The sequence below is a fragment of the Dromaius novaehollandiae genome, chromosome 5 (genome assembly GCF_036370855.1).
Source record: "Dromaius novaehollandiae isolate bDroNov1 chromosome 5, bDroNov1.hap1, whole genome shotgun sequence".
Taxonomy (NCBI): domain Eukaryota; kingdom Metazoa; phylum Chordata; class Aves; order Casuariiformes; family Dromaiidae; genus Dromaius; species Dromaius novaehollandiae.
Window position 1 is genome coordinate 69915160 of NC_088102.1, and position 16882 is coordinate 69932041.

A 16882-nucleotide genomic window follows, 5' to 3' on the forward strand; every position below is an offset into this window, starting at 1 on the left:
CCAGCAGTTTACAGAAGAAAATGTTATTCCAGCCTAGTCACTTTAACATCTTCTGCAAGAAATGTTTCGCCAGTACAAGAAGTGCCCAATTCTGTCTATACTTCAGTTGAATGACTGCTTAGGGTTTTTCGTTTTTGCACTGGAAGCACTGCAAATCGCCTTCCTGAATTCCAGTGCTACAACCAGGACTGCTGAATTTGTTTCTAAGTTACGGCTTTTCACCTTTTCTAATTATTTAGATGGAGTGGTAGAGTTACCCACAGCATTTAAAATATCGGGTATATTTCATCACTAATTTCGAAGGTTTTTTTTCCTTGTAAGAGAAAAATTGTCTAGCTTTTCCTTTCTTATTTCACAGCCACAGATTTATATCTGTTTAAAGGTACTTACACGCAGCTGAGGTTTTAATATGCTGTTTATCATCATCACCACACTGTATTAGCTGCATGTATTACCACTCTCTGGAGTGGTAAACGGTTGTAAAAGGTGAAAAATAACACAGCTTTCATCTTTGCTCCCGCCTTTTTTTTTTTTTTTTTTATGCTTTCTAGGAATTTTTCCTTCCTCTTCCTCCTCCTAGAAAAATTCCTAGAAAGCAAAAAAAAAAACCCAAAAAAAAAAAAAATCCCCCTCCCCTTTTTTATGCTTTTTGGAATTTTTCTAGGAGGAGTAAGAGGAAGGAAAAATCCCTAGAAAGCAAAAAACTTTTCTCCCCTTTTATGCTTTCTAGGATTTTTTTCCTTCCTCTCCCCCCCGCAAAATTCCTAGAAAGTGCCCCCCCCCCCTTTTATGCCTTCTAGGAATTTTTTCCTTCATGTTTCTCCCCCAGAAAAATTCCTAGAAAGCAAACTCCTCCCCCATGTGCTTTCTAGGAATTTTTGCTCCCTTGGTTTTTTTTTTGTTGTTGTTGTTGTTTTGCTTTCTAGGAATGTTTTGCCCCTTTTTATGCTTTCTAGGAATGTTCCCTTCCCCTTCCTCCTCCTTGAAAAATTCCTAGAAAGCAGAAAAAGAACAAAAACAACAAAAAGGCCCCCCCCCCACCCTTTTATGCTTTCTAGGAATTCTTCCTCTCCTTTTTATGCTTTCCAGGAAATTTTTGCCCCTCTTTATGCTTTCTAGGAATTTTTCACCTTTTTTTGCTTTCTAGGAATTTTTCCTCCCTTTTTTTTTTTTGCTTTCTAGGAATATTCTGCCCTTGCTGTTTTCTAGGAATTTTTGCTCTTTTTCTTTTTTTTTTCCTTTGCTTTCTCAGTTTTTTTTGCCCCTTTTTATTCTTTCTAGGAATTTTTTCCTGCCCCTTCCCCCTCCCAAAAAATTCCTAGAAAGAAACCCCCCCCCCCTCTTTTATGCTTTCTAGGATGTTTTCACCTCTTTTTATGCTTTCTAGGAATTTTTCTAGGAGGAGTAGGAAGAGGAAGGAAAAATTCCTAGAAAGAGGTGGGGGGGGGCAAAGAATCCGCCCCTTTTTATGCCTTCTAGGAATTTTTCCTCCCCTTTTTATGCGTTCTAGGAATTTTTTGCCCCTTTTTATGCTTTCTAGGAATTTTTGCTTTCTAGGAATTTTTTGCCCCTTTTTATGCTTTCTAGGCATTTTTCTAGGGGGAAGAAGGGAAAGGCAAAATTCCTAGAGAGCATGAAAAGCGTGGAAAAATTCCTAGAAAGCATAAAAAAGGATGAAAAATTCCTAGAGAGCATAAAAGTGGTGGGGGGGGTTGCTTTCTAGGAATTTTTCTAGGGGAGGAAGGGGAAGGCAAGAATTCCTAGAAAGCATAAAAAGGGGCGAAAAATTCCTAGACAGCAAAAAAATAAAAAAGGGGGGGGGGGGCAAAAATTTCTAGAAAGAAAAAAAAAGCAAAGAATCCCCCCTTTTTATGCTTTCTAGGAATTTTTCCTCCCCTTCTTTTCCTCCCCTATGCTTTCTAGGATTTTTTTGCCTTTTTTTTTGCTTTCTAGGAATTGTTTGGCCTTTTTTATGCTTTCTAGGAATTTTTCCTTCCGCTTCCTCTTCCTAGAAAGTTTCCTAGAAAGCATAAAAAAGTGCAAACAATTCCTAGAAAGCATAAAAAGGGGAGGAAAAATTCCTAGAAAGCATAAAAAGGGGGGATTCTTTGCGCTTTGGGTTTGTTTTTTGTTTTTTTGTTTTTTTTTTTGCTTTCTAGGAATTTTTGCTTCCTCTTCTGCCTGGAAAAATTCCTAGAAAGCATAAAAAGGGGCAAAATAATCCTAGAAAGCAGAAAAAAAAAGGGGGGAGGAAATATTCCTAGAAAAAAAAAAAAAAACCTAGAAAGCATAAAGAGGGTTGAAAAATTCCTAGAAAGCACTAGAAGAGGCAAAAAATATATATTTTTTTGCTTTCTAGGAATTTTTCCTTCCTCTTCCTCCTTCTAGAAAAATTCCTAGGAAGGGAAAAAAAAAAAAAACCCAAAACCCTGCTTTTATGCTTTCTAGGAATTTTTTTCCTTCCTGTTTCTCCCCCAGAAAAATTCCTAGAAAGCAACCCCCCTCAATATGCTTTCTAGGAATTTTTCCTCCCCTTTTTATGCTTTCTAGGAATTTTTCCTTTCCCTTCTTCCCCCTAGAAAAATTCCTAGAAAGCATAAAAAGGGTGGAAAATTTCCTAGAAAGCATAAAGGGGGGGGGTTCTTTCTAGGAATTTTTCGAGGAGGGGGAAGGGGCAGGAAAAAATTCCTAGAAAAAAATAAAAAGGGGGAAAAGTTTCCTAGAAAGCAAAAAAAAAAAAAAAAAAAACACCACACAAGGGAGCAAAAATTCCTAGAAAACAAGAAGGGTAGAATATTCCTAGAAAGCAAAAAACAAGGGAGGAATAATTCATAGAAAGCAAAAAAAAAAAAAAAAAAAAGGTGAAAAATTCCTAGAAAGCATAAAGAGGGGCAAAAATTTCCTAGAAAGCATAAAAAGGGGAGGAAAAATTCCTAGAAACCGAAAATATGCCTGCTTCCTTCTTATGCTTTCTAGGAATTTTTCCTCTCCCTAGAAAAATTCCTAGAAAGCATAAAAGGGTGGGGGGGGCTTTTTGTTGTTTTTGTTCTTTTTCTGCTTTCTAGGAATTTTTCTAGGAGGAGGAAGGGGAAGGGAAAATTACTGGAAAGCAAAAAAAGGGGCAAAACATTCCTAGAAATTAAAAAAAAAAAAAAAAACCCACAAGGGAGCAAAAATTCCTAGAAAACATAAAAAGGGGAGGAAAAATTCCTAGAAAGCATAAAAGGGAGGGGTTTGTTTTATAGGAATTTTTCTGGGGGAGAAACGTGAAGGAAAATATTCCAGGAAAGCATTAAAAGGGTCAAAAAATTCCTAGAAAGCATTAAAGGGGGGGGGTGCTTTCTAGGAATTTTGCAGGGGGGGGGCAGAAGAAGGAAAAAAGTCCTAGAATGCATAAAAAGGGGCCAAATATTCCTAGAAAGCATAAAAAGGGATCCAAAAAATTCCTAGAAAGCATTAAAGGGGGGGTGCTTTCTAGGAATTTTTGCGGGGGGGGGGGCAGAAGAAGGAAAAAATTCCTAGAATGCATAAAAAGGGGCCAAAAATTCCTAGAAAGCAAAAAAACCACAAGGGAGCAAAAATTCCTAGAAAGCAAATAACAAGGGCAGAATATTCCTAGAAAGAAAAAAAATTCCTAGAAAGCATAAAAAGGGGAGGAAAAGTTCCTAGAAAGCATAAAAAGGGGGGATTCTTTGCTTTTTTTTTTTTTAATTTTGCTTTCTAGGAATTTTTCCTTCCTCTTCCGCCTAGAAAAATTCCTAGAAAGCATTAAAAAAAAGGGGCAAAAAAATTCCTAGAAAGCATAAAAGGGTTGGGGGTTGCTTTCTAGGAATTTTGGGGGGGGAAGGGGGGGGGGCGGGAAAAATTCCTAGAAAGAATAAAAAGGGGCAAAATAATCCTAGAAAGCAAAAAACAAGGGAGGAAATATTCCTAGAAAGCAAAAAAAAAAAAAAAAAAAAAAGGGGGGGGGCAAAAAATTCCTAGAAAGCATAAAGAGGGTTGAAAAATTCCTGGAAAGCATTAGAAGAGGCAAAAAAAATTTTTTTTTTTTGCTTTCTAGGAATTTTTCCTTCCTTTTCCTCCTCCTAGAAACATTCCTAGAAAGCAAAAAAAAAAAAAAAAAAAAAAAAACCCCTTTATGCTTTCTAGGAATGTTTCTAGGGGGAAGAAAGGGAAAGAAAAATTCCTAGAAAGCATAAAAAGGGGAGGAAAAAATTCCTAGAAAGCATAAAAGCGGGGGGGGGGGTGCTTTCTAGGAATTTTTCTAGGAGGAGGAAGAGGAAGGAAAAATTCCTTGAAAGCATAAAAAGGGGAGGAAAAATTCCTAGAAGGCATAAAAAGGAGGCAAGAATTTTTTTCAGTTTCTAGGAATTTTTCCTCTCCCTAGAAAAAATCCTAGAAAGCATAAAAGGGGGGGGGGGGGCTTTTTGTTGTTTTTGCTCTTTTTTTGCTTTCTAGGAATTTTTCTAGGAGGAGGAAGGGGAAAGAAAAACTACTAGAAAGCATAAAAAGGGGCAAAACATTCCTAGAAAGCATAAAAAGGGGAAGAAATTTTCCTATAAAGCATATGGGGGGGGTTGCTTTCTAGGAATTTTGTGGGGGGGGGGGGGAGAGAGGAAGGAAAAAATTCCTAGAAAGTTTAAAAAAAAAAAAAAAACCAAGGGAGCAAAAATTCCTAGAAAGCAAAAAACAAGGGAGGAAATATTACTAGAAAGCAAAAAGAAAAAAAATATATTCCTAGAAAGCATAAAAAGGGGCAAAAAGTTTTTTGCTTTCTAGGAATTTTTCTCAGTGGGAGAAAGGGGGAGAAAAAATTCCTAGAAAGCAAAAAAAAAAAAAAAAAGGGGGGGGAGTTCCTAGAAAGCGGAAAAAGGGACATCTCCGAGAAAACGAAGCTATTTCCTGAAAGCCAAAAGGGAAAAATTCCTAGAAACCAAAAAAGGTGGGGGGAGTCCTAGGAAGCAAAAAGGGTAAAATCCCAGAAAGTGAAGCTATTTCCTGGAAAGCAAAAAGGGTAAATTCCTAAAAAGAAAAAAAAAAAAAAAAAAAAAAGGGGAATTTCTAGAAAGCAAAAAAATAATAATTCCCCCCCTTTTTTTTTTTTTTTTTTTTTTGCTTTCTGGGGATTTTCCCTTTTCGCTTTCCCGGAAATAGCCTCACTTTCTGGGAGATGTCCCTTTCTGCTCCCTAGGATTCCCCCCCCCCCCCCCCTTTTTGCTCCCCGGGTCCTTCCCCTGCGGCTCCCCGGGCCATGTCAGGCTGGTTCCTGAGGAAACGTCGCTTCGGCGTTCCCGGTCATTTCGCTGCCAGTTGAGGCACCTTCCCCGTCGCCTCCTGCGACTCTTCTCCCTCCGTTTTCTAGCCCGTCTCCCTCTGCATTTCCAGGCGTTTCCCCCCACCGTTTCCTCGGGATCCCCTCACTGCTTCCCCGGCTCTCCCCCCCCCCCCGTCGGAGGGTCCCCCCCGTTGACGTCCCGCTGCCTCGCGGAGCCCCCCGAGCCGCGGAGCAGTGACAGCTCGGCCGATGCCCCGGCTGCCTCGCGCTTCGTTTGGGCCCGGCCGCCCTCCCTGCCTCCCCGGCCGCGCTGGGTCCCCAGGGCTCCTTGAGCTCCGCGTCTCCTCCGGCGAGGTGGGGCCCTCTCGTCCCCGTCGGTTATTGATCCTCAAACAGGGTCCCACGATGGTGGAAACCTAAAGGGCAGCTGGACCAAAGGCCCCCAGTCCCTCTGATCCGGGCGGCCAACGAAGCTTGTGAGCGGCAGCTGCTCCGAGGCAGAGGTTCCCCGGGAGCAGTCCAGGCCTCCCGCAGCTGTCCTCGCCTAGCTCCCCTTACCTGCCAGCACCGAGCATCCTCCAGCCCTCCAGGGTCCCCAGAAAGCCCCCGCCGCTGCCGACGAGGGTCTCAGGGGGCCTAAGCGGAGCCCGGGCACCGCTGCGCAAACTGCTGCCTCTGTACGCCGCACTTACGTCAGGTTTACCTGAGTCTATTTTAAATAGCAGCTCAAATGAAAATGACAACTTCTATTCCAGTACGGCAAGTTTTGTACTAAAGAAACTAGCAAGAAAATTTCCTAAAGGGAAAAACAATTCAACTGGACAAAACCGAATCCTTGCTGAGTCCCCCATTAAACTGGGGAGACAGTAAAGGGAGGGACTAGCAGTATAAACCCCTTACCCTTACTGCTGCCTTATTTCTCTCTGCTGTTATTGCTGCTTATTATTTCTCCCTGCTGTTGTTTAAAGCTGCAACCCTCAGCTCTTTCAGCAGTCTGCCTGAACTCCCTTTCCGAGATTCTTGGTTTTTATCTAAGAGAGATGTTGGCCTCCCCCCCATACGGGTTGCTCTCTTGGTATTTTCGGTCTCCCCTCTGTGGGTTCTCTCTCTCATCCACAGAACACCTTTGAATTTACATTTCTATCTACCCTTAATTAAAATCGTAATTCCCAGCTTGCTTTCAGTCTGTCAGGGACTTCGGCTGCTGTACTGATAATACAGAGAGCGGCTTGTTACCGGGTGTAGGGGTTGTCCGAGAAACGGAGCCAGCTCAATAAATGAGATCCCCATGGAGGGGCTGGATCCAGAGTGCCTAAGATCCTACACTGAATTTCCCTCCAGAGGAACCTGCCTCTCTACTGATTGTCAGGGCTATGTAGCAAGAAATCGGGCTCGTGTAGCCATCTAGCCTCGTTCACTAAAATGGAATGATATAAACGCTCCTTTATCAAATTGTTTTCCCTAAAATACTCTTTACTCCCCTTCCCACCAGCCTTTTGATGATACAGATTAATTATTTATGCTGGGTAAGGAGGCAGAAAGACTGGCTTCATAGCTATGCTCAAGTTTCTTGTTTGACGGTGAGAAAAACATTATATACTGGTAAAATTCTAGTGATAGTCTCTTACCTGGCCAGCAGTTTCATGGATAGCAGCATATTCAATTTATTGCTCAATTATGGAGCTCAACTCACCTCCTATTGCACCACTTATCAGGTAAATAGTACTGTTGTAGGATGCAACGTCCAAAGTGAGCACAAGAATCACAATGCTATTAAATGACCCCAAAAAAATCAAAGTAAAAAGGGAAACACAAAGGAGCAGCAAAAAATGGTCTCAGTGTCATTATCCGTGGCTGTATCGTATTTCCAGAAACGCCTTTTGCAAGACTATTACGGCAGGAAATGTCCAGCCCACTGGCCACAGTGGCCGTAGCAGCAGCACTTCCCTAACCCATGTGGAGGAGCTTTGTAGCTTCTAAACTGGGGTCTTTAAGTCCCCAGGTGCAAAACATGCCCATAAGCTGCTATACCTAGATATCCACCAAGCCAGGAGTCCAAAGCCTTTTTCGGTGTGCTCCCTGGGCTGGGTTTAAAGTATCCGGGATCGCTACATTGGTAGAAAGCGATTAACTGGTTTTCGATGGTGGTGAAGAGCTCTTAAAACAAATGGGTACTACTTTTGGGTATAGACAGGTAAAAGCATACTAAGGGTGGGTTTTTTAAAGAGGTTTCATGGAGGTGGATCGCTCATTTTATGTGACCTAGCAGTACGAGTCAGCCTAGCCGTCAGCAGTACTCTGTTACAGAGGAGCTGGACGCTGAACAAGCGGTCAAGAATTTTAAATTTCCAGGCCACTTTGACTTCTCAGAAAGGGAGAGATTCTGCCAACTAAACCATATAAAAGTAAAAGAATAAACTGTTGTTTTCTGAAATCTGGAAGCATAGATAAAAGCAAGCTAATATGCTAACTATCCTTTGAGCTAGCAAACCACTTGCTCAGATCTCTTGAACAACATGTCATGAAGCTTCTGTGTTGTCAGCTGATAAAATGAGAGTTAAAGCCTAGAGTGAGTTCAGATTTGTACCTTTGATACCTACTGGATCTTAAGAAAAATACCACTTGTGGTCTATATAGGCAAAAGCAATCTAGGAAATTGAACCTGAATCAGAACTTAATACTTTGGTATTAAGGATCATGCCCCTGTATCTTGAGCACGATGTTCTTTTTGTGATTTCTGAAAGAATGACATTAATGTCACATTAACCACAGTGGCAAGTCACAGTGATACCCACAAGTCATATGAGTAATATGGCAAACTCCAGAGCTATGAGGATTTTCTTGAGTAGATCTGAAAGCTCAGTCTTAGACAAATGAGTGATGAACAGAAGTCATGACCTGATCTTACTCTGAGAGGGGATCAAATAAAGCGAGGAGACAGGTGACTTTTTTGACTAGTAGATGTGTAACTGGAAATCTGAAGCGGAAGAAGCCAGCTGAAGTGCTGTAAACCAAAAAGGGATTGCCAGAGCCGTTCAAAGAGCAGAGCTTCCCTTTACTACATCAACACATTTCTCTGTCCAAGGCGAGCTGGCCTTTTCTTCACCATCAGGATAGAAAGGACATGATATGTTACTTCTAGGTTTCCTACGAGCTGTGGGGCCTAAGGTCAAACATCAGCTGAACACAAGCTAGAGGACTTGTGGGTACCTTAGCGCAGTACTTCTTAGAAAGGATGTAACCATTCCAACAGAAACACAGAAAGCTGCACGAATTACAGAACTTACTGGTTAGCTGGCAGAGCCCTGAGGGGAGAAACTAGTCTTCAAATACGAAAAAGGATGCTGCAAAGAAGTAGGAAAAGTTGGTCTCCGAAGGTGTATTTTCAGCCACTTGATTTTTGATAATTTAATGCCTGCCAACTTGGATTGACACAGCAAATAATTATTGGTCATTTACAGAAAAAAGGCTGTCAATAATTAATGATAGAAAAGCCTGGAAAATTTGTCGTCCTGATAAGTATTTCTTGCAAATTCCCAAAACAAACACAAAACGACTCTTTTGACTCATCCGTTTTATTGTGAAGTAAACCACAGCTCGTGGTCTAAACTGATTAGACGAATGTTCTGTTGTAAATAATCCACATCCTGTAGAAAGGGACATCAGACTATAGAGAGTAACGCAAAAGAAGAGAAACATGAATTTAACTGAAATCAAACACTTATTTAAGAGTAAGTGATTGAAAAAAGCTTAGTGTCCTGTTCTCTACCACGCACTTTTGTATGCTTGAAAGAGCAAATCAACTTTTCTATCATCTATTGTAATAAAAGAATCTTTGATACACTAATACAGGGATGAACACCAATGCAGACAACAGACAACTGATTTAAAACAGATGTGAAATTCCCTCTATGTAGAAAATTATAGGCACTGGTGATGACATTAGATGCATATGACTAATCACAGTTAATGCTTGCTGTTGCCAATTAGCCTTATTAGCACAAGCAATTTGAGCACAGGATGACATTACTTTAATTACTGTAAGCAGCTTGTTCATTTATTGAGTAGTGTGCATTGAGAAAAAGGTTACTCTATCTGCAAATTAATCATAACCCTCTTTATTATTAGAAATTCAGGAAAACTGAGGAAAAAAGAGTCTACCATGCAAAGAGAAAAATTTGGGTGATGAAAGTCTGACAGTAATTTTAGTATTTTATTATTTTTTTTTTTTTGCTAAAGTGAACAAAAGCTATTGTATGCTTTCTGTCTGAAAGCTGTATGTGAGGGAGACAAAATTACTACCATTAGAGTTAAGGCAAGACATTATGACCATTAGGTGGTAGCAACGCAAAAAAAATCCTGTGAAGATGTACAGCAAAAATAAGATATCGCAGGGGCAGGGGCAGGGGGGGTGGGGGGGGGAGAAAGGCAGAACAAGAAACCCAGAACTTGTTTTCTGCTCTCTTATGATATAAAGGTGTTTGTAGCTCTATGGCACAGTTATCAATTTCTCATATGAACCTGCATATGAGAATACAATCTTCAAAGGTGGAATATGCATAACTTCATGACCAAACCAAAAACCAGTCATCGTGCAACTCTATTTAGTCAGAAATACAACGGCAAATGAAGCAGACCTGCGGCAATTTGCTTATTTCATTTGCACCACCACCACACTGACTCACAAACATATTGCTGCAGAAATGTCAAAACCATTTTGATGTTTTGGAAACAAGAAATAAAAATAAGGCGTTTTTTTTTCTTTGTGGATTTCTTCCATCTCTTTGTTATATACCAGAAATTCTTAGTTCTTCATTCAAAAGATAAAACTCACTTTTCTTGTATTTTAAGTCTGTAGACTGTAAGTCTGTAATCTGAGCTTGAATGAAGAACCTTATTCTATGTTTTACAGTCTCTATCTACGATTTTGCTTGCACGCCTTCCATTGCACATGCATTTTGCACAAGGTACCTAATGCTCGAAACTGAATTTTAAGGGAGGGAGGGGGTCTGTTAAAGAAAGACAGGGTCCTTCGTGGCTCTGCATTTTCACCACTCTTCTCGCTTGTTCCTCCACAGCCCCTGCAGAAGCAGGACCGTTAGAGCAAGTACCCAGGCTGTGCTTCCCACGGCAAGGCTGCATCCCATAATTGGCTGTGGACTATGCTACATGCAGGCTGCCAGGGTATCTAAATCCCCCCACTACAGGATTACAAAAAGTTAGTAAAGGCTAGCAAAGCTGATAAAGCTGGATTGCCCTTGTACAACCCCAGCTAAGGCCATGCTGCACAGCCTCCTTTTGCCTGTCAGCTGCTGCTTGAAGTCTCCTCAAGTTAATACATTATATGTGCTTTTCAGGCCACTAATCAACTGTAATACTAAACGATTTTAGTAAACACAATGTGGGGTAAGGAAGGTGGGTGCCTTATGCCTTGGTTTCCCTGTTGTCGTGTCCAGAAACCTCCTAAGAATGGTCCTGAAAATGAAAGCAGGCGCTCAGGTTGCATCCCCGCTTTCCATCGCGTCAGCCTTTCAGTCACAAAGACAATGTCTGCACTTCTGCTGACAAAACTGTGATTTTCCCAGAATAGCTTGCTTCCCTTAGTGTAGGTGGGGCTTTTTTTAACCTGGGATGAAGCTCTAACCACGTCCACTCAGGACGCGCTCTGCGGGTGGAACACCCCGGTCTTCTGTGCTGCCATCCCTTGTCCCGGCCGTTGCCGTGCAGAGGCTGGGCCTCAGCCTAAGGTCTGGCCTTCAAGCCTGCCTTAGGCAACAGTCATCAGCGGTAGGATATGAATTGCTTAAACTAATGTTGGAACAGTATGTTTTTTTTATAGTTTAGCTTAGTTGAAAAATAACTGGTGTCCGTTCTCCATGACCTTAATACCCCTTTCCAGATATAATCTGATTCAAGTAGAAGTCTCCAGCTCACATGAACCCTTTCATCCACTTTGCAATACATCTTTCTTCCATATGGTATCTCCTTGAAAAGCATCCAACCCTTAACTCGATTCTAGCTTTATGTCCATTTTCAACTGTAAGATGTACCATTGTAAATCACATTCAAATAAGTTCAGCATTCAAAGGTAATAAAGAGTTATAGTTAACTACACAGAGTCTCTGCAGTTCCAGAATGCCACATGTAGCAATAGTTGAAACTACTGAAAATGAATACAGAGTCTAAGGAATCAAACTTACATTGCCAAGAAGAAAATGCAGGTTTTAAAGGCTAAAACATTCATAGCAAGCAATTTAAAGTATCGCCAGGAAATGAATCAGCAGAAGAATATATACAGCAAGCATATTGCATCCAGTGCTGCCCAAAAATAAGCACAAGAAAATCATTTTAAAAAGTGCTCAAATGACTGTTCAGCTCGGTGAGGTGCTGGATCCCAGATGCAATCCTATCAATCATCCGCGTGTGCTCCAGTTGCTCCCTGGCACCTTCGGAAGTACTTTTTTGCCTCCTTTCTGGAACAATGATTGCTTGTGGCAGACTGCCACAACTCATTACCAAGAAGAGCACATTTCTCCCATTTCTGTGCTCAAGACCACGCTGTGGAGATCTCTAGCAATACATAGTAATGTGCTAAAGGGCAGAGGTATGTATACAGTGATGTTCCAAGGGAAATCTTAGGATTTCAAAAAGTGATAGCGTCTGGCTGCTTCAGTCTGGCTTGTCAGGTGCTTGCTGATTTTTTTTCCTTAAGCTAAGGTCACAGTTTGAAGGTTTCTTTCTTCTGGGGCACACTGTGCAATGTTATTTGGAAGGCTATGGCACTTGTCAAAGACTGGCATCACAGCATCCTCTGTAAGAGGTTTTGAGACAAGGGTGAGTTTGAAGAGAAAACGTGGAAACTGCTGTATCTTCCTACCTTCAGAGAGTTACTTTTGTTCTTCACAAATTCTTTGCATAAGCTCGTATCTACAAAAATTAAAAGAACACTGTGGTTTAAACATGATACTGCGTTTGCATGCTGAAAGATAAAAAAATACAATGCATATTGAGCCAGTGATACTCCTATATTAGCAAACCCTGATGGGCAGTAAATTATCCATTGCTGCTATTTTTATTTTATTTTTTTTTTAAGAAGTGATGGCAATACCACTGCCTTGCCACTGAGCTGACAATGCGGATCTCGTTCTGGACTTTGCACCTCTCTGCTGGGCCGCGGGGACTGTTGCAAAGACAGGTGGACTTTGCCGATGTCCTGCGAGGAACGAAGACCAGAGCGGAGTGAAGCAGCACGTCAGTACTGCGTAAGTCTTTTTTTTAAAAGGATCTCTGCTGAGAATAACACTAGAGAAATGTGGAGCAGCCCATTCATTTCAACAAATGTTCTTCACTGACTGCGATGTCCCAGAGAGACGAAACACAGCACGGCACAACAGCTCTGACAGGCTAAAACTGTCCAAGTTGTTTGAGATGTATTCATCCCCCCGCCCCCGTTCTTGTCGTGGCGTACCACTATTCAAAATAATCTCACTTACATAGGGAGTTAAAGCATTTTAATGATTTGTGAGGACGCAATACTGTGCATGAGGAGAGCTGTAAATCCATGATCCCGAATTTGCATCACCGCACCATTTTCACCCCTAGCCCTAGACTAAGCTAGCAATATTATTTTGATAAGATGAGGGTGGCAATCTTGTCACTCTAGTTAGAGCTGTTCCTAAACTTCAATATGGGTGAAAGAGACCTACCAATGTTTTTGCTAGTTTGTGATGTGTTACCGTTAAAAGTATATTTGCTAGGCAACAGATATTTTGTTCTGATCTGGCCCAAACTAGCTATTAAAACTATTCCCAGCAAGCTTTATTCCGGTCATTGCTGATGGCTCTCCCCATAATGCCATCAGCCGTGCTGCTGTATTCAGGTTGGTGGCTGGGTCCTCCCCCTGCACTAATCGAAAATTTGGCTTTAGACATCTCTGCCCCCTAAGTGTGGGCAACAGGCTCAGATGCTGCTAGTCCTGTCCTCATCCCGCAACTACTTGATATGCTCCCGGTGTACATCTGAGTTTTACCAGATTGCATTTGCACAGGCTCTAGAGCTCTGTCAAAGGTAGCATTCACAGCGTCCTCTCTGGGCTTAGACTGACAGAAATACTGTAGAAAAATAGAATTGTTTCCTGTGTTCGTTTCATGATCTGACGCACTATTTTGGCTGACTACAGCAGTCAGCAGCATGTTAGTCAATACTGACCATATGCAAATCTCATTTCTATAATGGATGCGTTTCCTGATGCTGAGCTACCCACCATGCTCACATTAGAGACTCACAAATGCTTTTTCCTCTATCACACCTAGTCATATTGCTCATGAAACAAATGAGGTGCATTCAGCATAATTATATTTCCTTAATACTGCCATTTCTTATATTTCCTTAGTGCTGGTCTTTCCATCGTCTTCTACTACCTTCTATTTTATTAATACAATTTTCTTTGACTAAATTCTTGGAGCAAAAATCTGAATAACCTTGTAAGCTTTAGAGCACTCTGAAATATAATCTCTTGAACCAGCTTTCATGCCAAGCAGCAGGAATACCTGCAAAATGCAGAGCAAAACAAAAATGCGTTACTCCCAGCATCAAAACGTTGTGAAAAACTCAAAGCGTGTTCAGAGAGACTGGGTAATTCTGAGCCACAATTGAAACATTCACTTATTTCTCTATATCAAGCTATTTGCAAATACGCTAGCTCACAGCAGAGTCCCTGTTCACATGTACCTTCAACTTTCTTTGGTTCATCAACACGAAAGATTTTTAACTCTTGCTTCTCCAAAGGGGCAGCAGGTGTTGGCTAAGTTTGTACTGTACTAGGACAGCCTGATCACCAGCTAACACTCACTAAAGGATTTTCTGACTCTAGTGCTTCGACATCTTATTGTTCTTACGTTTCTATCCTCCCTCTCCCTGTTTCTTATGGGCCTAGTAGAAACTGATGATGGCCCCCTCTCAGGATACATCAAAAGGGTATCATTGCTGGAACATTTGGGTACATACCTATAGCTCAAACTATGTTTCTGAGCATCTCAAGCTACTGTCACCCAGCAGTTGGTTCCACCTAGGCTACATCTCCATTGACTTTTACTATAGGACTGTCAATTAGCAGAATCCCATACAGGCCTTTGATGGGACTGTTCCTAGCATATTCCTAAGTGCTCCGGAAAATGGTGAGCATGGAAATGTGATGAAGTTTGCCTGCTGGTCTGAAATAGGGAAGCAAAAACAAAAGTTATGTGCAGAGAGTTCCAAAATGATTCCAAAATACTGAATAAAAGTGGACAATAACACAGCATATTAAATTCTGTTTTGATGATTTCAAAGTAAAGGGGTTGGGATTAAAACAACCAACAATATATAGAGAGAATCTAATAGTAAGCTTTAACCAAGGTAATGTACTGAGGAAAAAGAACTTGGAATTACTTGCACAGTTTTCTTAATGTTTTAAGTTTATGGTGAGGGGGTGATCAGAAAAGCCAGAAAAATTTTAGGAATTACTAGAAACATAGTAAGAAACTTAATTCCATCTGAATCCACCTTGAATACTGCATGTAGTTCTGCTTCCCCCACAAACACAAAAAGGAGAGGGGAGAACAATAAAAGGTATGGAGAAAAACAGCGGGGATTGAAAGCACAAAATAGCATCTGCAGAAGAGAAGGTGAAACAGAATTGGAGTCTTCTGAATTGAAAAAAAGTGACTGAGAACATGATAAAGATATATATAATATGATGAACAGAAAAATGATCACTGTTTTCCACACAGTAAGAAGTACAGGGCATTGAACTGAATTATCAAGCCGCAGATTTAACAAAAGGGACTGCATAACTGAATGGGGAACTACAGGCTGCAGTGGAGCAGAAAGCTTGGACAGGTTCAAAAGTGATTAAGTAAATTAACGATAGAGAATAAAAGCATCAGGACTATTAAAGAGCTAGATACACCCCTCAGCTCAGGAAGTCCACATGCCACAGTCTGTTGTAAATGGGGGAATAACTGGAGCGCTACCACTGTGCTTGTCCCATTCTTTTTCTTTCCCCTGCCATCTATTACCATCTCTCTGAGTCAGATCAGCACTAGACGCCCGCCTGAAAGATTAAGCTCTGGACCAAATCTGTATTACTGGAGGTATTAAAATGTAAAACATTTCTCATTCACGTAAACACAGTTGTGTATTAATCACGGAAATACTGGCATCAAAGAAGACATTTTAAAGTACAAATGGAAATTTTCTATCAGCAAGTATTAGATTTATAAGATGAGATATTAATAGCACTCCAGCTGCGCCTCCAGCTAAGGGGAATGTGTCCCAAAGCAATCTGCCCAATAGTTACTGTGTTTTCATATAGTACATGTCTACTGGGAAAAAAACGGTTTTGAAAGTGGAGACTGACTTTGGAGTCATCTAATTCATTACTGAGATATGGTCCTTTTGTTTCAGTTAGTTGCTTTTGCCAACTACAGCTGAAGAAATATTTTAGTTTTAAAGTTAGAGCTTGCCAGCACGTCACATCCTTGCCGTACACTTAAGTTTAGTAGCTACGGAGGCTAAACCATACCATTGTGATAGTAAGTTAGCCATGCCAAAATCTGGATAAAACTGTCATAAAAGCTATATTTAAAAACAGGTTTTTTATCCTGAAGAAACTTTTCCCATGCTTTATGTCCTCTCTGAAATTCTAAATACCAATTCGATTTTGGACTAAATAACACGATCTACTTCTTCATAATACAACCCTGCTTTGTAGCAATGCCCACAGCAAGAGACATCTTTTCTCTCCAATTAAAAAGTGCTGTATTAGAACAAGGCTTATACAAGGTTGATCTTCACACAACCATTTCTTGCATTTCTCAATGCATGTTCTCTTTAAACTGCAAATACTTATTTATTTCTATTCTTTACTCTTCCCTGTTAAAAATATTGTTTAAATTTTTATCGGTGTGATGTAATCTCCACAGAAGTGTTACATATTTTCAGTTCGACTGAAGCATTTCTTCATTACACTGATATGATAAATTGCTGAACTGTATTACAGAGAGTTCCCTGACATTCTCATTAAAATTAATAGTTACATAGGTCATAGGAATAGCCATAGTGAGGTTAGATTATAGTTCGTGAAGAGGAAGCCACAAAGCTGTAAAAGGAGCTTCTGTAGGTTTTATTTAAGCATCCTGTCCCTTTTTCATGAAACGAGGTTTCTGGGGAGTTGGGCGTATTTCTTAGAGGCTAAGGGCTGGACATTCCCAATAGATTAAATTATTCGTCCTCTTTTTTGTGTGCTGCATTTGCATAAAGCATGCGACTTTGTGTAAGTGACATTAAAATACCCATAATTCTTTAAGACATACCTACAGAATAATAGAAAAATTTCAGCTACAGCTATGACTGAGAAGCAAATATGCTATCAAGGGCAGGTATAATAGCAGATGATAGACAAGAAGGCAGCACAGGTCAGATTCTGATCTGCACTCTGAAAGTGCTGAAATCAGCTGAGGAAAATGAGAAGGGAGGGAGGGAGGGAAGAAGGAAGGAAGGAAGCCGGTTGTGTCACCTTGAAGTCAGGCACGGCGCTCTGCTAGTTCCTGACAATCTCTTAAAAAA